Genomic DNA, 8,157 nt, shown 5'->3' on the forward strand with positions numbered 1-8,157 from the left:
CGGACGGGATTCCCGGCCGCGTCCTCAAGTCATGCGCGGCTCAGCTGGCTGGAGTGTTCACGCACATCTTCAACCTTTCCCTCTCTCTGTCTGTAGTCCCAGCCTGCTTCAAAGTGGCCACCGTCGTCCCTGTACCCAAATCCTCCACCATCTCCTCATTGAACGACTGGCGACCTGTAGCCCTGACCCCCATCACACTGAACACTGGTGCTCCACAGGGGTGTGTACTGAGCCCTCTCCTGTACTCACTCTACACCTACGACTGCACAGCCACTAACAGCTCCAACATCATTGTGAAGTTTGCGGAGGTGCAGAGAAGTACACACCCCCGTCACCATCAACGGCGCTGCTGTGGAGAGAGTGAGCAGCTTCCGGTTCCTTGGTGTACATCTGGCTGAGGATCTTACGTGGTCAGTACACACAAACAAAACAGTGAAGAAGGCGCAGCAGCGCCTCTTCTTTCTCAGGAGACTGAAAAGATTCAGCATGAGCCCCCGCATCCTCAGGACCTTCTATCACTGTGCCATTGAGAGCATCCTCACTGGATGCATCACCACCTGGTATGGCAACAGCACCGCTTACAACCGCAAAGCTCTCCAGAGAGTAGTGCGGTGCTCTGAACGGATAATTGGAGGTGAGCTTCCCTCCCTCCAAGACATCTACAGGAAGCGCTGCCTGAGGAAAGCGGGGAGGATCATCAAGGACTCCAGTCACCCCAGCCATAAACTGTTCAGACTGCTTCCATCAGGAAGGAGGTTCTGCAGCATCCGGTCCCGTACCAGCAGACTGAGAGACAGCTTCTTCCACCAGGCCATCAGACTGCTGAACACGTCATAGACACCTCAGCTTCACTACTGGAACTTTAACATTATGCACTCCATACTGTACAGTAATGCCACTTGTTTTGCACATGTCCAACTGCCAACCTCTGTATATTTTATTTTATTGTTTATTCTATTTAATTTTTAAAATATGTACACACACACACACACACACACACACACACACGTAGACATACATATTTAGTATACACATTCAGTAATGCGCATGCACTCTTATATTGTACAAATATTTATTCATATAACTCTCAGATTTACCCATTCTTATATTTTGCTTGTTCTTATGTTATTGTACTTTGCACACCTCTGTTGCTTGTGAAGCTCACACACAAGAATTTCACTCGCATGTACTGTACCAGTGTATCTGCACATGTGATGTGACAATAAAAGTGATTTGATTTATTTATTCAAACATGGCATATTACACAGACTGTGCAAAAATAATTAACATAAGATCCAAACCTAAATTACAAATAGTGACTGAACAGGCTCTGCTTGAAACAACACACATAACACAACAGTTTTTTTGTTTTTTAATATAGCTTTTTCATTCGATTTTATCCCAGGGGATGAGCCAGTATTGTGTCTACACATAACAGACAACTTATCAAAGAACCAGTTTTTAACTGTACATGTAGGTACTTTGCTACTGGCAGCCTGTTACAAAAACAAAACATTTGTTCAGCTGATCCATCTGCTCTTCACTAAAACTTCATGAGAAATGGTCTGAAGGGAAGGATGGCTGCCAAGTAGCCATTCTTAAGGATCAACAAGGATCCCAAAAACACTGCCAATGTAGTAAAAACATACCAGAATAGCACAACTCACAGTGAAACATTATCAGTCATTTATTGGCCTCTCCAGAGTGTGGAACTGCAAGCAGTGTGGGATGATCCTGACAGAGAACAAATGAAAGTAGTAAAAAGACATATTCAAAGAAGAGCTCTGAATGTCCTTCAAAAACTAGTTCATGCATTTATTACTTCCAGGCTGGACGACTGTAATTCATTATTATCAGGATGTCCTAAAAACTCCCTGAAAAGCCTTCAGCTAATCCAAAATGCCGCAGCAAGAGTGCTGACAGGGACTAGAAAGAGAGAGCAGATTTCTCCTGTATTGGCTTCCCTTCATTGGCTTCCTGTTAAATCCAGAATTCAAAAGGTCTTAAATAATCAGGCACATGGCACATCGCTGCAGGATGCTGTGGTAGCCATGCTGTTTCAGTGTGCCTTCAATTTTGAATAATTCCCCAACAGTGTCACAACCAAAGCATCCCCCACATCATCACACACCCTTCTAATGCTTCATCCATCACCTTTTCTGCGTCGCACAGACACAGCGGGTGGAACCAAGGATCTCAAATTTGGACTCACCAGACCAAATCACAGATTTCCACTGGTCTAATGTCCATTTCTTGTGCTTCTGGGCCCAAAGAAATCTCTTCTGCTTGTTGCTTTTCCTTAGTCGTGGTTTCTTAGCAGTTATTTGACCATAATTAGAGATTAATTATCTTTCTGGAGCAGGACCTCCAAGCAGGCCCCTTCCAGTTCTACAAGCTGTTTGTTCTCATTTTTGTGTGAAGAACTTTCGAGAAGGTCTTTAACACAGCTTATCTTATAAGAGTAACATAATCTTATTCACCCTACCATTTGCTTACAATTACCCTAAGATGAAGAACTACACAGCTCTGCTTCATCAGTTTCCCTCTGGGCAATCCAGGAAACCCAAACACTCTGAACGTCATGTTGGTGCTTCAGAGAGACTGAATACCACCAGCTGTCTCTGGAAACTTTCTAGCAGAAGCCCAGAAGCCACGCCCTTCCCACGCAGCAACGAGAAACCAGCAGACATGGTGAAACAGGCAGAAGAAACACAGAGAGGGGGAATGACACGCAGACGGACTGACAAGGAACCGAGGGAAACACACACTATATATACAGACAAAGGGTAATGAGGGAATGGAAAACACAGCTGAGAGTAATCAGACATGACGAGATAGAGGAAGCAAAGCAGAAAACACTGACATAGGTCAAGGACTATCAAAATAAAGCAGGAAACCCAGGAAGGGCACAGAGACTTTACCAAGGAGACACAGCTGACGGGGAAGAGGGATGACTAAACATAGAGACAGAACAAAACCTACACACTATACATCGAAGGCAAGGGAACAAAACCTAAGAACCAGGAATCACAGAGACAAGACACAGACTTGACACTGACTGAGGAGGGAACATGGAACACAGGAGGAGCACAGAAACAGAAACCAAGAGACTAGAAATGATAAATAATAACATAAAAGATTATAAATACCAAAAAACACTGAGTCACTGACCCAGGACCACAACAACCCCTCTTTCACAAAATGTAGCTGCAAGCTTTTAGCACCAGGATGCCAGGTTCTCTTCCCCCTATCCATCCATCCATCCATCCATCCATCTTCATCCGCTTTGTCCGGGGCCGGGTCGCGGGGGCAGCAGCCTAAGCAAAGAGGCCCAGACCTCCCTCTCCCCAGCCACCTCCTCCAGCTTGTCCGGGGGAATACCAAGGCGTTCCCAGGCCAGCCGAGAGATATAATCTCTCCAGCGTGTCCTGGGTCTGCCCCGGGGCCTCCTCCCGGTGGGACATGCCTGGAACACCTCACCCAGGAGGCGCCCAGGAGGCATCCTTGTCAGATGCCCGAACCACCTCAGCTGGCTCCTTTCGATGTGGAGCAGCAGCTGCTCTACTCTGAGCCCCTCCTGGATAGCTGAACTTCTCACCCTATCTCTAAGGGAGAGGCCAGCCACCCTTCGGAGGAAGCTCATTTCTGCCGCTTGTATCCGTGATCTCGTTCTTTCGGTCACTACCCACAGCTCGTGGCCATAGGTGAGGGTAGGGACGTAGATCGACCGGTAAATTGAGAGCTTCGCTTTTACACTCAGCTCCCTCTTCACCACGACGGACCGGTGCAGCGTCTGCATTACTGCAGCTGCAGCCCCAATCCGTCTGTCGATCTCCGGCTCCCTTCTCCCATCACTCGCGAACAAGACCCCGAGATACTTGAACTCCTCCACTTGTGGCAGGAACTCATCCCCGACCCGGAGTGGGCACTCCACCCTTTTCCGGCTGAGAACCATGGCCTCAGATTTGGAGGTGCTGATCCTCATTCCCGCTGCTTCACACTCGGCTGCGTACCGTTCCAGTGCGAGCTGGAGGCCCTCACCCGATGAAGCCAACAGAACCACATCATCTGCAAAAATCAGAGATGAGATTCTGAGGCCACCAAAGCGAAAGCCCTCCGCCACTTGGCTGCGCCTAGAAATCCTGTCCATAAAAATTATGAACAGGATTCCCCCTATCCCTTTCCCACAAATGCAGCAGGAAGTTTTTCTACCACTCACATGCTTCTTTTACTGCATCGATCCTCACATGCAAAGTAGCAGTGAACCCTTCCGGCACCAGGATGCCAGATTCCTTCTCTATCCCTCATTTGCAAAATGCCGCCACAAACATCTCTGCATCTATCATTGCAAAAAGCAGCAGGGAAATGAATAATCGGACCAAATTATCCACACGTCTGCCTTACTTTGTGTTCCTAGAATATTTAAAAGTAGAATTGGAAGCAGAACCTTTAGGTTTCAGGTCGCTCTTCTGTGGAATTAGCTCCCAGTTTTGATTTTGGGGGAGAGACACCCTCCCTGCATTGAAGATTAACCTTAAAACTTTTAAAAAGGCCAACTGAAATATATCCATACATATAAATAGCATTTATATAAATAACATGTACATGCTGAATGTATACATACATTCTCAATATATTGCATAAGGAAAGAATAACCTTTCACTCATTCCCAGCAACCAAGGAAAACAGTCCATCCCAAACTCCTGTGTGTAATTTAAACCCTCAGTGTTTCCACTAAAAAAATGAGGTCTGAGAAGAACACACATTTAATGTGGTCGAGAACAATGCTCTCCCCTAGGCCACCATTTATTTTAGATCACAGCACATTCTGCAGTGAACTGAATCCTAATCCTCTTCATAAACGTTAGGAATGCATAGGAATCAGCAAAGGGAATAAATGTACCTTTTCCAACTATAGGCAAGTGTTGTGACTGTACTGAGTTACAACACTTGCACAACACTGTTTATTCAGATCCTTTGGTAGAACTGACTTTAAAATCCAATTGATTTTAAACAGTAGTCAGTGAAGGCAGTGTCTTAAGTGACTGAATGTGGAAAATAGGAAATTTGATCCTTTCACACAAATCAAAAGTGTCCCTTGTTGGCATTCTCTGCTTCATTCTTGTCTCTGATAAGACACACAGAGCTCAGTGCAAACAGACTTCTACGGTATCCTGGAAATGAAATAAAGACTTGTGATGACAGATCAGTAGTGGCAGAATAGAGCCAGAAATGAAACATGGCAACTTCTGGGGGCCAGACTGATAAGCCCTCCCCATACCTTTCTCTGGTAGTCTTGATGCATGCTCAATCATCCAGGTAAGTAAATCCCAAAAGGTTGATTCTTATCATCTGGACATAGCGTTTTCAGTCGTAGTGTCATGGTCCGGGTGAGTGCTGGGTTTTCTAGGGTGCCAGTGGGCAGAGCAGCCAGCCCTCCTCACGTTTACTGCACCTGTTTGTAATCAGCTGGCAGGCTTTTAAGACCAGCACTCCCAAACACTCCTCACTGGAACGTCAGCTAACCCTTGTTAGTGAAAACCACAGTTAAGTAGTTCTCATCATAGTAGTTTTTCGAGCTAACCTTGTCTTTCTAATCGCAGCAGCTTCTAAGATGTCTGCATCCCACCGTCATTTACCTAGCCTACACACAGCCACTTCTCTGCTCGCTGTTTTCAGCATTTACTCACCTTCCTGCCTCCCTGCCCAGTTTACCACATTGAGTTAATCTGGACTGGTTTAGCCTCACCCGGACCTTACTTCCCCCAAGCCTTGCCTCCACCTGTAAAAGTAAGATAAATGCAAATTGTCTATTTCCCTGGACTGCCGATTGGAGCTCACTCTGACTCTGCTCTCGTTCATTACAGTGACTCCGTGAGTGTAGTTCCATAATCCTCCACCTGCCCCACAATTTAGGGTGCCTGTTCTGGAAAGTACCCGGTGTCGGGTTCCCTGGCTGCCTCCCCAGCCAGCTAAAGAGACTTTTTCCTTTGGATGCTGTTACCGCACTCGTAGTGTGACTCTTGTTTCCTGTTTTCATGTTTTGTGACTGAGTGAATTGCTGAGATTGTTCTAGTATAGTTAGTGCTTCATAGTTCTGCTTTTGTTCATAGTGTCCCATAGTAATTCTCTAGTATTGTATCTAGTAACTCTGAGTTTCTTAGAGTGAGTTAATTCTCAGTTTCTTAGGTCCCCAAGTTTGCAGCATTGCGTTAGTGTTTCAGTTTGAGCAACTCCAGCCGCTTTTAGTTCATGTCTAGTGCTTTACAATTTGTCCCTGTGTGTCTCCCTTGCATGCCAAAATAAAATCTTGCTTTTCACTGTAGAATAAAACAAGTGATCACAATGTCTAAAAGCAGTATTTCCGCACTTTAAGCTGTGCCATTACCTTAAACACGACCCAAAACTGACGGGCTGTTTTGAGCTGTTGTTCATCTATGGACCATAAAGTTCCAAGGGAAAACATTGTTTTTTTCCAAGAATGTCTTGAAAAGCCTTGCTACTAAGCATCAGTCCATGATTGCATATCATCTTGATGCGCCATTATTTTTCAGACCCAACACACAAGTTGATGTCATAGAGTCCAAAACAGGAAGCCAAAACATATACAGTACCTCCAAGGGTTGAATTAATGTTTGCGTCTGCAGGACAGGCAGGGGGACTATCCACAATTCAGCAGGTTTGAACATAACTGCTTGTAAACAACTCTATCACCTTCATTCGCAGGAACTTAATAACACTTAACCCTTTAAAGACGGTCGAAGCGGGCACGCTCAGTTTTGCGTAACTTTATTAAAATCCCCGATAGCACTGCAACCACGTAAGCTAGCGCAATAATTTTTTGCATATGAAACCGGAGGAGTTGTACTTACATCTTATGCCATCAGCTTGTCCTCGGTCATGGTTTCCTTCCACATAAAGCTTTGCAAAAGCTGCATAAAGAGCACTTGCAGCAACAAAAACATAATATTCCAGAAACACGCTTTGCCAATCCGATCAGCTGTTTGTAACACTTCCTACGTCCATCAGTGCGAACTATCGCATGTCCGCCATGTCCTGCCCGAAACCGGAAGTGAAGTCATTTTGGGGAAATGTAGTTTTTTACCATTAGGGCCTTATGAGCCTATACTTGTGTTTTTAAAAGTTATGTTTGACTTTATGACTTTCTGTGTCGTTTCTGGGATGCTTAGGACTCATATTGCACTGCTGGAAATAGTTTATTTTGATGCATATGCTGCTTTTTTGCAAATTTGCATTATATTATTTATTTTCGTTTTTCCTGCAGTATATAAAAATTGGTGTATTTCAAAAATAAAACTATGAAGACGCTTAAAATAAATTTCCTGTGGTGGGAAACTATTTTGTGCAACTTTTTTGTATTTACAGTTTTCAGAGATAAGCCTCTTAAATTTCTCTAACTAGAAATATATGTTAAAAAAACAAAAACGATTTTCAAATTTTTTGTAGTTTATTGCCCATAGGGGTCCAAACCTCCCAGCCAGGAGCTCCCAGGGCATTCTGTCCAGGAGGAGCTGGATCACTAAGAGCCTGGGCATGTGGGGCCATTGAGGAGCCACCAGGACCAGCCTCACCTTCTCAGTCTGGGTCCGGCGGAGGACCGAGGAGAGGTTGGAGAAAGGAGGGAAGGCATACAGGAGAGCCTGGAACCAGGGATGCACCAGGGTGCCCCACTCTAGGGGAGGGTCATCGGCCTTTACGGACAAGAACAGAGGGCAGTGTGTCGATTCCCTGAAAGCAAAGAGGTCGACCTCTGCCCTCCCAAAATGGTGCAAGCATTGTTCGACCACCTGCGGGGAGAGCCTCCACTGGGCTCTGGCTAATAAGGCATGTTGAAAGCCAAGGCATAAGTCATCATGCCTGTCCTCCATAGGGATGGGTATTGTTTAGGTTTTATCCGATACCAGTACCAAACCGGTACTTTTGAAACGGTGCCGGTGCTTAAACGGTGCTCGAACCGGTGCTTAAAGAATGGAGAACACAAACTTTGTCCAAAAACCTCTCATGTTTAGCTGTTTTTTTGTAAAACGATAACAATGTTAGACTTTTCTGCAGCTATAGGGGATTTATGGCATCACTCTTGGCTGGAAGCAGTGCTTAATCAATGGAAAACACACAAACTTTGTCCAAAAACCTCTC

This window comes from Aulonocara sp. 'chitande type north' Nkhata Bay, linkage group LG11, assembly GCF_057382095.1.
Source record: "Aulonocara sp. 'chitande type north' Nkhata Bay isolate Kocher_YH1m ecotype deep benthic linkage group LG11, A_spYH_male_GT1.1, whole genome shotgun sequence".
In the NCBI taxonomy this organism is placed as follows: domain Eukaryota; kingdom Metazoa; phylum Chordata; class Actinopteri; order Cichliformes; family Cichlidae; genus Aulonocara; species Aulonocara sp. 'chitande type north' Nkhata Bay.